Source organism: Dipodomys ordii, unplaced genomic scaffold (assembly GCF_000151885.1).
Source record: "Dipodomys ordii isolate 6190 unplaced genomic scaffold, Dord_2.0 Scaffold72, whole genome shotgun sequence".
NCBI classification, from domain to species: Eukaryota; Metazoa; Chordata; class Mammalia; order Rodentia; family Heteromyidae; genus Dipodomys; species Dipodomys ordii.
Window position 1 is genome coordinate 8,007,219 of NW_012267288.1, and position 13,472 is coordinate 8,020,690.

Genomic DNA, 13,472 nt, shown 5'->3' on the forward strand with positions numbered 1-13,472 from the left:
TCTTCCTCCTCCTTTTCTTCTTCATCCTCCTCTTCCTCCTCTTCTGCCTCCTCTTTTCTCTAGGTTTTGCTGCTGAGATTAAACTCAGAACCTTACAAATGCTAAGCATGTGCTCTACCTCTGAGCTCCATTCCTTGCCCTCATTTTTGTCTCCTGCACAAAAAGCATTAACCCACGTGAGGTCTTGGGGATCAGAGGGTAGGTATGCCCATGAACTTGAAAATATTGCTAAAAGCAAGTTATATTAATGGGGTTATGGTGTGGTAGGGATCCATTTTCCTTGGAGAATGTAGTTATTCTACATATAGAAGCAGTTAAACAGCAGACAGTAAAATCTGCATTGAATAAAACAGCATAGTATATAAAATCCAGAATGGGAAATCTAATAGGCGAAAATCCCAACTAGATCACTTGCATAGTTTTGAGAATAAACACTTATGTTCACAGAGTGTTTATTATTATTTAGTATTATTGTTGTTGTTATTATCGATGCATGCCCTTGAAGCAGTTAGTACCTTTCCACTAGTGTAGGAGAAAACCAAGGCATCAGGAAGGTAACTCTACCATAGCTAGAGAATTACAGAGCCTGGTTTAAGCAGGAGGTAGTGAATGCATAATTTGTGCTTCTAGTAAACAAGAAAGGCTCAAGCAACTGAGGTTGCCAACTCTTTTCAGATTTAACCTCTCTTTTCTGTTTTGTCATCTGTTCAATAGAATTAACTCTCAACTATTATTTTATCTGCAGTGGTGAATTTGTCCACATGTTACATGATGTGTTTAATTTCATAAAAAAAAAAAGAGTAAATCTCCCTCAAACATGGAATAAATCCCTTAACAGGTGGAAGGATTGACTGGACTGAATATCTTTCTCATCTTAGACTTATAATTCAAAGCAACCTCAATAACATACCATATGACAATTTTAAATATGCCCACCCAAGTCAGGACTCCAACCACACAAATCCCAATGAGGGTGCTGGCAAGATGTTATAAGCAGTTATTTGTTCCTGCTATTCTCCTTTATCAGACAAATGAAAGGAAGAAGAGAAACGAAGATGGACAAAAATATACATTATAGGCAGTCATCTAGGCATGAAGCATTTAGTAAAATCTACTGAAATTTATACAGGATTTTCCTGTTAAATGCATTCAGGAAAAAAAATCATCAAGATCTAATGTATAGAAAAGCTAAAATAGATAGATAGATAGATATTATTGATATGTTTTATATAAGTATGTATATAAAAAGTAGACACTGGAAGAACATGTAAACAATAAGACATGACAATTTTTATTACAAAATAATCCATTCCAACATTTAGGTAATCATAACTCATGGAGATACGGTTGTTTACATCCACTGCAGGTCTTTAGGGAGTAAAATGATCTGGGTTCAAATCTCACTCTGTGGAATATTTGAGCCTGGGCTCAAATAGCAAATACTTAAATTCTTTTCTCAGATTGTCAAAAATAAATGACGATAATAATAGTATCTATTTTCAGGTTGTTATGAAGAGACAAGATTTAATATGTGAAAAGAACATTCAAAAATACTTTGGATCATTGTAGGCCTTTGTTTTGTTTTCAATGTATCAATTTATGAGCACAATGCATCTTGATCAATGAGTTTACTTTGGAAATGTTTCTGTCATTTTCTAAAGAGCTCCATCAAAGTACCTCATTTAACAAAAATTTGCCATTGCCACTGGAACTTAAAGAACAGAATAAGATGTAATAAACTTTACAGAGGTAGGAGAATATGAAAATGTTTGATCTATTATTCTTCCTTGATATATCAAAGGTATGTGAATGTTCATACAGAGAAATTTAATAAAGATAAATGTGAAGTAGTTCTTGTAACATGTGATTATCTCTGAGTAGTATACAATCAAAAATTAAAGATTTACAACTTAGTGAGGTACCAGGTCACCTAGGAAAAATACTAGGTACTCAGGAGGCTGAGATCTGAGGATTCTGGTTTGAAGCTATCCCAGACAGGAAAGTCTGTGAGACTCTTATCTTCACTAAACTACCAAAAGAAGAAAAGTAAGAAAGAAAGAAAGAAAGAAAGAAAGAAAGAAAGAAAGAAAGAAAGAAAGAAAGAAAGAAAGAAAGAAAGAAAGAAAGAAAGAAAGAAACAAAGAAAGAGAGAAAGAAAGAAAGAAAAAAGGAAGGAAGGAAGGAAGGAAGAAAGAAAGAAAGAAAGAAAGAAAGAAAGAAAGAAAGAAAGAAAGAAAGAAAGAAAGAAAGAAAGAAAGAAAGAAAGAAAGAAAGAAAGAAAGAAAAGAAAGAAAGAAAGAAAGAAAGAAAGAAAGAAAGAAAAGAAAGAAAGAAAGAAAGGAAAGAAAGAGACAAAGAAAGAGAGAAAGAAAGAAAGAAAAAAGGAAGGAAGGAAGGAAGGAAGGAAGGAAGGAAGGAAGGAAGGAAGGAAGGAAGGAAAGAAGGAAGGAAGGAAGAAAAAACAGATAGAGCTATGTCTCAAGTAGTAGAGCTCTACCCTTGAGCAAAGGAAGCTCAGGACAGAGGCCAGGCTCTGAGTTCAAGCCCCGGACGCACACACACAGACGCACACAGACATACACACACACAGACACACACACACTCACACAGATATATCTATAGAGATATATACAATATAGTCATTAGTTATGAGAAAAAAATTTATATTACCTGGAAGTGAGAGAACTAGAATTTAGGTTAATTGTGTTATACAGACTTGAAGAAAGTTCAATGGGAAATTATCAAAGAAAATGCTACTGTTCTCCATGTTATGTGATTGATTTCATAATTAATCACTGTTTGGCAAAATTCAGTAATTTAGAGAAAAATAAGATTGTAAAAGATATAGATTCTGTTGAAAACAGCAGAAACATTTGCCCTTATTAAACTTTACCTTTAGAAAAAAGGAAAGTAGCTCATTTTTATCCAAGGGCCAAATACCAAAATAATAAGATCGAAAACAATTATTCCCACATATTAACCAAGCCACAGAAGGAAGCTTTCATATTAATGCACTAGTCACAACACACTATGATTCTCTTGCTCAGTAATTAGCTTGCAGATTTCCAGAAGCTGCAATTCTTTCACCACATAAGGATATTCCATTAGTACCAGTTTTCTGTAAAGTACCTTTTAGGACCTTTTTGGGGAAAATCTTGAAATATATTTAATTAGAGAATCAGTGAAGAAAATACAAAGAACATTTCAATCTATTATTACAATTGTAGATGCTGGGTCTTTAAATGAATGCTACAAATTAACCTTTAACTATTTGCCCCTCCGTGCGCTCTCCCTCTCTCTCTCCCTCTCTCTCTCTCTCTCTCTCTCTCTCTCTCTCTTTCTCTCTCTCTCTCTTTCTCTCTCTCTCTCTCCCAAACTCTTTGTTATAGATGCACAAGTTTTTTTCACAAATTAATATTTAAATCATTCCTTGTAAGCCAGAATGCCAACAGCTCTTTTAGTTGAGGCAATGAATGGAAAAATCTAAGTTGATGTGTCATAACAAATCATTTTAATTATGTTACTAAAAATGTTAAGAAGAGTGTCTCCCTCTTGTGCCTAAAGATATTTCTTTTTGTTAGGACTCAATGAAAATTGTGCAAATTATGCAAATTGTTGAAATCATGGCCCAAGCAAGTATGTGACCAATTAATAAAAATGCTTGAAGTTTTATAGATTTAGAAGGATTCTGTCTAGAATTGAAAGGCCTGAATCTATTTAGAATTTCAGAGGGGCCAATGAAATGGTAGGTGAGTCTAGGAAGATCAATGAAATGGTGAGAACCATACGTAGTAGAAGATACTATCTTCTCCACAGACCTTTCTAGGATAAACAAAATAGTTTCAACTTTGTTTATCCTAGAAAGGTCTGGGGAGGATTTGATCCTTATTGTAATGATATTAAAGCTTTGGAACCTTTAATAGATATCACATAGTGGAAACTTCTTAAGTCATTGGGAGACTTGCCTTTAGAAGGAATACTGGACTAAGTTCTAGAGAGCAATTTGTTAAAAAGAACCCCTGGATATCTGTGTTGGTTCCTTCATGGAGGAGACAGAAGCATTTACCTCCACACATGCTCTTTCCATACCATGATGGAGTTCATCATGAGAACAACTGAGCTAAGACCAGCACCATACTCTGAACGTCCCAAACTGGGAGCTAAATAATAAAATTACATACATACAGATATATATATACACACATATATGTATGTTTGCTGTCTTGAGTATTTCTGTTCTACTCATGACAGAAACTTTAGATGGTTCAGAGATTATCCTGTGACCACCTATGGGAAAATTATTATATGTATTATGGAAGACTGAGGAAGTCAAAATAACATTAGCTTAAAAATCCAGTAAATATTATTTTTTTGGTCAGTCGGGGGTCTGAACTCTGGGTCTGGGCGCTGTCCCTCAGCTCTTTAGCTCAAGACTAACACTCTACCACTTGAGCCACAGCACCACTTCCAGCTTTTTCTGCTTATGTGGTGCTGAGGAATTGAACCCAGGGCCTCATGCATGCAAAGCAAGCACTCTACCACTGAGCCACCTTCCCAGCCCAAAAAATCCACTAATATTAAGAGGGCCTCGCATGCATAAGGCCCTGGGTTTGATTCCTCAGCACCACATAAGTAGAAAAAAGCTGAAAGTGGTGCTGTGACTCAAGTGGTAGGATGCCAGCCTTGAGTAGAGCAGAACAGATTTCTGAACTTCCAGTATGATTTTGTGAGAAAACAATAGGGTCTCCAACACAGACATCGAGTGAACAATCCTTTTAACACATTTTTCGGGGTGCTTTTGTCCAGAAACCAGCACACAACTATAACCCATGGGTCAAATTTGTCTTCATATTTAGTTTTGTGTTGTTTTGAGCTTTTTAATAGTTACGTATTAAGTGATACTCTTTATTTTTGCCTATAACCTTCAAAGCCTGACATATTCACTACCTGGCCCTTTACCAAAAAGTTTTCCATCTTCTGCTCTAGTGTCAGGAAGACACTAGATTCAGATTTGAATCTGAATCTGTTGTTTGAATTCTAGATGGCTAAGGCTTTCTGACCATTTAATTTTTATAAATATTATAAGAATGTGAAATTGGAACATATAGCATCTGGACTTTAAAGATGTGACACAACTCAGTAAGTTGTACAATGGCAATCATATTATTTGTGAATGTGGAAGCCACCAGTTGGAACTCACCATGTAACAAAGACGGGAAAATCGCTAGTATTTCAATATTAAGATGCAAGAATTTTCAGTTCCATAGTTAGTGTTTGCCATTTAAGTAGGATTATCGTGACAATGCTATCTACCTACTGTTAATTTTTTTGTGTGAGGAATAAAGGAGAAGAGCTAGAAGACATAGTGAGTTCTTTGGGTATTAATTCAAGACATATTATTGTCACCACCATCTCCTTGCATAAATTCTTTATTTCAGCAAAAGCAACATCTTCTGTTGTATTTTAATCACCCGGGATACTCTGCAGGTGGTAGTAACAATTATGGCTGCCATCTGGTATGCTGATAAATGTCTACCCACTGGCACTCCCTTTAGTGATTCCTGATTTCCATGGTGTAATTGCGTACTGCTAATGAGATGTGGTTGAAAGTGGAGTCTGAGTGGAGTGGAGAAGCAATCATTTCTTCAAAAACAGTAGAGCAGGCCTTAACACACTATTTCATGAAGGCTTACCCTTGATTCCTTTTTACACCGAATGGTTTTTATTAGTTAAAAGAAATATATTGATGACAGAAAGAATTGGTGACAGAGAGGAGAATTATGGAAGTCAGTTTACCTAAGAATCTACAATTTGATTCTCAGAATTGAATGCACACACAGAAAACTTTCTTCATATTAGCACCTAGAGTATTTGAGTAACACCCATGGACTTGCATAACAGTGTTAGGATAAACTATTAGAGCAATCAACAAGTATTTGTTAGAAATGGGCTGGGAAGTTGGCTCACTGGTAGAGTGCTTGCCTCGCATGCATGAGGCCCTGGGTTTGATTCCTCAGCACCACATAAGTAGAAAAAAGCTGAAAGTGGTGCTGTGACTCAAGTGGTAGGATGCCAGCCTTGAGCTGAAGAGCTGAGGGACAGTGCCCAGGCCCAGAGTTCAGCCCCCACAACCAAAAAAAAAAAAAAAAACCAAAAAGACAACTATATATATATATAGTTGTCTTATATATATATTATATATATAGTTGTATATATATGTATATATATATATATATATATATATGTGTGTGTGTGTGTGTATATATATACACTATTTGTAAAGCACTATTCTGGCCTGTGGGGAGAACACCAGCCCCTTAGTTTAAATATTGAGAAGGTGACTAAAGAAAAAAGATAGCTACACACACAATAGGTTCAAATATGAAAAGAGAAATTCATAATGTTGTTTCTGAAAAGATTCAAAAACAAACACAACTTTTAAAAAATATTTTATGCCATTACTAGAAAACTTTCAAATTGTTTATGTAATAAGGATCAAACAGGAAACTTTTTCAAAAAACTCTTCAAAATTGTAAGCATTAAAAAAGAAAAACTTTCTTTTAGAAATAATCATTCTATCTCACACCAAGCACTCATATCCAGATTAAGACTTTGGCCTGTGTATAACTCTAAGTAGGTAATTTATTAGTCTTAAAATTAGAGCCAGAGTAATTTAACAGTAAAATAGACAGTTGACAAGAAGTACAGACTCTGCCAGGACAACTATGAGATATACTTACAGATTACCAAAGACTTATTTGTAAAATAAAAGATTTACACAACTAAAATATCTACCAAAAAGGAAGTTGTCACAAATTCTGCCAATAAAATGAGATATAATAGAATTACATATCAAAAACAGGAAGCAATTATGTGTTGATAAGAAAAAAATAAAACATTCCAAGACATTAGCAGGAAAGAAAACAAGATTACAAAGAATGAACATCAGAAAGAATGACATTGCCCCATTTGTTAGGAAATGGAAAGACTTGGAAAAAATTATATTAAATGAAGTACACCAGGCCCAAAGAAACATAGGTCCCATGGTTTCCTTTATTTGCAATAACTAGTATAAGTCTAGGACAAGCAAAAAAAGTCAAAAGCTATGTACATATGACCATATAAGATGGTTTCAAGTGAAATAAATCCCAAGATAGGGAGCCAAGTGGTTTTTTTCTTGCTTGCTATTGTTTTTAACATATTTAAAATGTACTATGTGACTTTTTTTGTTGTTGTTCTTGCATGTTCTTCCCCCACAATATAACTCCTGTTTTCTAATTTGGGGAGGGGAAGGGAAATAACAAAATGCTGAAATAAGGATACAGGTTGACCCATTGTAACAATGAGAGGTACGAGATATTATGTTGAAAACGAACTTTACGAGTGGATGGGGGGAGTTGAGGAGGTGGGGAGAGAAGGGATGGAAGGGGAAAATAAAGGAGGAGGGCTTGATAGGAAAAGTACTCATTACCTCACTCGTGTAACTGTAACCCCTCTGTACACTATCTTTACAATAAAAAATACATAAAAAAGAATGAACATAATATACTATATATTACTTTAAAATAAGAAAAGTAATTTGCTATTTTGAATATATATGTCATTTTGAAAGGATACTGAATAACAATTAGCACAAATGAGCTGCTGAGTGAGAAATGGGAACTGGAAGAGGATGGAAGTGTTGACTAGAAACATTTCCATGTCTCCATTAGACTTACCTAAATTCACTCGGAGGGAATAAATAAACCTCTTCCACATGAAATAACTCCTAACCACAGGTGAGGCTCCAGCACTCAGGCCAAGACAACATTTTTTGTTTCTTCCTCAGATATTCCTGTGTCTCTCGCTGCCTCTCTGTCTCTGCCTCTGTCTGTCTGTCTGTCTGTCTCTGTCTCTGTCTCTGTCTGTCTCTCTCTCTCTGTCTGTCTCTCTCTCTCTGTCTGTCTCTCTCTGTCTCTCTCTCTCTGTCTGTCTCTCTCTCTGTCTCTCTCTTTCTCCTAGCACTTTGGGCAGTTTCATATAATAATTAGTTACCTAACACTCATCAAGAACTGCTAACCAAAAGCATAAAAGAACTATCCCATCCCTCTACAGGAAGAATATTATCCGTATGCCAGAAGGGATCATCACCATTACCAGTTTTGATATCCATCACACCATTTCATTTTCAGGATTGTTTTTCAAGTTCTATCATAATTGGTACCATATATCATTGACCAAATGGATTAGTAAACAAAGGAGAGAGAGAGAACAAGAGAGAAAGACACAGAGAGAGAAATAAAGAAGTTCATCATTTTTATACAGCTGTATTGAAAATCAAAGTCTAATCTAAAATGAGGAAAATTACAAGAGAACAAAAATTGAACATTTTTTTTTGTCTGACAGTTAACCAGGTATAAAATGTTTTACTTTGCAATGTCGAAAAAATATCTGATAAATGCAGAAGAAAATGTCTGATAAATGCAGCACTTGATGTGCATCGCAATATATCAATCAGGGTGTGAAGTACTTTATCCAAATTACTTCACTTAATCTTGCCACTGCTGTATGAGGTGACTACTACTCCTAGTTAGCCTACCTTCTCCGAAAAGATTTTCCTGAGCCATTAACTTGACAAGAGGTTAGGTTAGGAGAAGAATTACAAAATCAGCACCCAAAAGTAAGTAGTATTTCTATATGGCAATCATAAATTCTCTGAAATAAAGAAAGCAATTTATTTGTAGTAGCTATTTTTAAAAAAAAAAAAGTCTAGGAATAAATTTAACTTTAATCAAATAGATGAAAGAAGTATAAAATGAAAATTCAGAACCACAAATGAAAGAAGTTTGAGTGAATACAAAAACAGGGAAGTATATCTCATGTTCTCAGGGAAGTATATCAATATTATTAAAATGTCTGTACAACCAAAAGTGATCTATAGATTTAGGGAGCTCCTTTTGAAACTACCACAGCTATTCCCCCAAGGAACTAGTAAAAGCAATCTTAAGAAATATATGGGACTACATTAAAAGTTTAAAGCAATGTTGTGCCAAACGTGTAATGCAGAGCTATTATATTACCTAAATTCCAAACATAGTACAGGAAGGTAGCTCAGTTAGAGCATTTTTCTGACATGCACAAGGCCCTGGATTTGATTCTCAGCACTATAAGAAAACAAAAATACCAAAACAATAAACAAAAACTTAGTACAAAGCTTTAGTAAACAAATCAATATGGTATTGACCTTAAAACAAGACACAAAGACTAACGGAACACAGTCTAGAAATAAGTCTGTACCTTAAAACCCAACTGATTTTACACCAAAATATTAAGAACACACATTGGAGAAAGGATAAGCTTTTCAGTAAATAATTATGAGAAAAGGATGTCAACATGCAGAAAAATGAAACTAGACCCCTTCTCCCCAGTTATACAAATCAGTTCAAATTATATTAAAGACTTAGATGTAATACCTGAAACTATTAAACTACTAAAAAAAATACAGGTGAAATGATGAAGTATATTGGAATGAGTAAGACTCAAAAATTCATGGCCAAAAGAAGACATACAGATGGTCAAGAAATGTATTTAAAACTTAATATCATTACCAATAAGGCAATCAAAATGAGGTATCACCTCACTCTATAAAAATGTTACTACCAGCCAGATACTCACACCTGTAATCCTAGCTATGCAGGAGGCTGAAATTTGAGGATCACAATTCAAACCAACCTTAGGTGGGAAAGTCTGTGAGACACTTCAATTAACCCCCAAAAAGTAAGAGGTAGAGTTGTGGCTCAAGTGTTAACCTTGAGCACAAAAGCTCAGAGACAGCATACAGGCTCTGAGTTTAACAATACCAGAAGAAAACAAAAAAGTGGACATTATCAAAGTATCTCACATTAGCAAGTGTTGGTCAAGATGTGTAACCCCATTACAGAGAGAATCCTCATACACAGTTGTTAGGAATGTAAATTAGTACAGCCATTGTACAAAACAGTGCACCGGCTGCACAGAAAGTTAAAAATAGAACTATCATATGATCCAGCAGCCCAATTTCTATTCACCAAAGGAAATCAGTATGTTGAAAAGATAAGTTCACTGCAGCACTACTCACAATACCCAAGAAAAATGAATAAATGAAAAGGAAACAATTTAAGCGCAAGAAAATGGGAAAGCTATGTTTTCTCTCTTTTTTGGAAAGCAATTAAGTCAATAGTGTTCAAGAATGGAATGAATATTGTCAACAATGGGAAGGAAAAGAGTAACAAGATGGAAAGTTCAACAAGAGGCACAAAATACAGAGAGGAAAAGTTACTTCTGATTCTCCTTTAGCACAATATGCGACTGTATGTTAAAACAATCAATGATGTATTTCAAAATAACTAGGAAAGCATGAAATTCCCAACACATAAAAATGATTTATGTTTGAAAAGCTGAAAATGCTATTACCCTGATTTGATTAATATACATCATATTCATGTGTTGAATTACTGTAATATAGCCCACATATAAGATGTACATTCATATATCACACTGTATACACATACACAATAGAAAACTATTATTCAGACTTTCAAAGAATGAAATCCTGCCATGTGTGACAACATGGATATAACTAGAGATCACTGAGTGAAATGATCTAAGCACAAGTATGAATTCACTCATATGTGTGATACAAACGAGTTGATCTCATAGAAGTTAAGTGGAGATTGATGGTAACCAGAGGCCAAAGAGAGTAAAGGGAAAGAAGAGCAAGAGAAAAATAAAATACACCCCAAAAGAAAGAAGTCAAGGTCAATGTAAATATTATTTCCACTGCGGGTACCCTCATTCTTAATTATGGGGTGTCCCATGTATATGTATGTCACATGTCACATGTGTGTGCATGTAGACTGAATGCACTCCTTAAAGGGCATTTATGGTATGGATAATATTACCATCACTGTTAAAGATTTCTCATCCAGGTTTCACCTGTAGTTTTACATTTTTTGCTTTTTATTTGCAATTATTAGTTGTACAAAAAGGTGTCATTGTGATACAGTCAAAAATGCATATAACGTACTTCACTCCATTACAATTTGTATCTTTCATTCTCCTTTTAACTATGCCAAACCATCACTGGAAAAAGTAATCATGTAAGAAGTTTTGAGGTCAAAACATGGGGAAAAATCTTAGTTCAAGTTAGAGCATGGGATTTATATTCAGTTTGGGAGGTTAAATATGATTTCTCAATTTCCAACAATACCTCAAAATGAATGGCCACAAAACAGAACTTAACCTAAAACAACATGATCCTAGGTTATTTTTTTAAACAAATGCTTAACTGAGTTAGCTTGTTATTTCAGTGACTCTCAACTGATGTTTGAAGGCAAATGTTTCTAATCCAAAGGTATAATCGGTAATGTGGCCTTTATCCTTTGAAAGTGTCAGTTTCAAAGATCCTATTAACCTGCCTTAGGAACTTTACCCATGAACTATTTGCTGTCTCTGGTTGGTATTCAGAAGTAAAGACAATGATATCATAATGGCATGACTGCTCAGACTAAAACAAATTAAGACTAGTTGTTCTCAACTGTTTTAGCTAAGTGTCATTCACTTAGTTTTGTTTGCATAGGTCTGTGGGGTTTTTTTGTAAAGCTTATTTTTATGTCTGCATGATTTTATGGCAATATACTAAATTTTTAAAGTCCAAGTTACAGCAATTGCAATGGAAGCATAAATATGTTTGTAATTCCACTGACATGTATTTAAATTAAAGTTTATGAGTGGAATTTGGAAACTGAAATGGAAAGCTAAATTGATCCTCAAAATTGCTCAAGGTAATCTTTTTTCCTCAGAGAAATTGTTGGGAAATATTAAGAGAAAGCTTGGAAAGTCAAGTTTCTTGGAAATTTTCTCACTTAATCTTTTGTTTTCCCATATCATCACCATCTTTTGGCAGTGAATTTGATGTAAGAGGATGATGCAATTCAATGTAAATGAGCTGTGAGGATATCCAAGAAAATCCAAATCAATCGCAAGGGAATGAGCAATGTTTAAAGAGCTGTCATTATACAGCAGAGATACTAGATTTACAGAATATCCCTACCTAGCAAATGAAGAAAGTTGCACAATATGTCTGGCCTTATTTGGGGACGGCATTATTTATCCAAATATATTCCAGCAACAGGTCCAAAGATATCAAGCATGATTCCAAAATCATAGGGAATGATGTTGAGCAAATCATTAATCATATGGAGCCCATTTCTCTTATATGTTTGAAGGCTTATTTCATCAGTCAGTATGTAGACCCTAAATGAAAGCAATGTATGTTTAATAACTTCTATTTTATATTCAAAGAAGAAATAATCTACATATTTCTCTGTTTGACTAAAAGTTTCATTACACGAGAAAGTTTGCCTTCTGATACCTTGTGTTGTGTTAAGTTTTCCTGCTAAGGGAACAAGGACATATACAACATTCAATTCTTAGTACTAATTTCTGATTACTTTCAACTTTGATTTAGTTTGGCTCCTTTGTCATGGTAGAAACTAAAGATAATCTTAACCTCAGCCTCTTTCACAATGAATGAGGAAAAATGCAGCCTTGTGTCCAACTGGAAATTTCAGTGTTTCTATTTTCATGTATATCTGTGCTCACATAGTAAATAATCAGAATATCAAAGTTTTAAAAAAAAATAACACTGAGATGTCACAATCATTTCTCTTTTTTTTATGTCGATCGTGGACCTGAACTCTGGGCCTGGGGGCTGTCCCTCAGCAATTCAGCTCAAGGCTAGTGCTCTACCGCTTGAGCCACAGCGCCACTTCTGGCTTTTTTTTTGCTTATGTGGTACTGAGGAATCGAACTCAGGGCCTCATGGATGCAAGGCAAGCGCCCTACCACTGAGCTACCTTCCCAACCCTCACTATCATTGTTTTTATTTTAAACAGGGATAGTAACATTAGCCATGAAACTTTGTCTTAAGATTCTTAACACCGTGTCTGGGAAGGTGGCTCAGTGGTAGAGTGCTTGCCTTGAGCTAAAGAGCTGAGGGACAGCGCCCAGTCCCAGAGTTCAGGCCCCACGACCGGACCCCCCCAAAAAAATCTACCATTAATTATAAATAAAATGATTGCTTTTTATTTCCTTGGGAGGGAACAAAAAAGAGAATCCAAGTTGATAGGGGATACAGAACTTCATCAGTATGACTTAATTTAACTTCATCAACTCTGTTAAAAATAATTTAAGGAATTCTATTTCAATAAACAAATATCAATTTTTTAGAAAAAAATCAACAAAAATGCAGTGTATTCATTTAATGTGTTCTCAATTAAATTCTAACTGAAATATTTTAATTCAATAAAATAGGGTATTTTATTTCTTTCAGAAGAAAACAATCAATATATACAGACATCACTGGCTGATAGAGGTGATCAATAGATAGCAGAGAGATAGATGATAGATACAGATAATAATGAAGAAAATATTTGTAGGTGATAGATGATAGA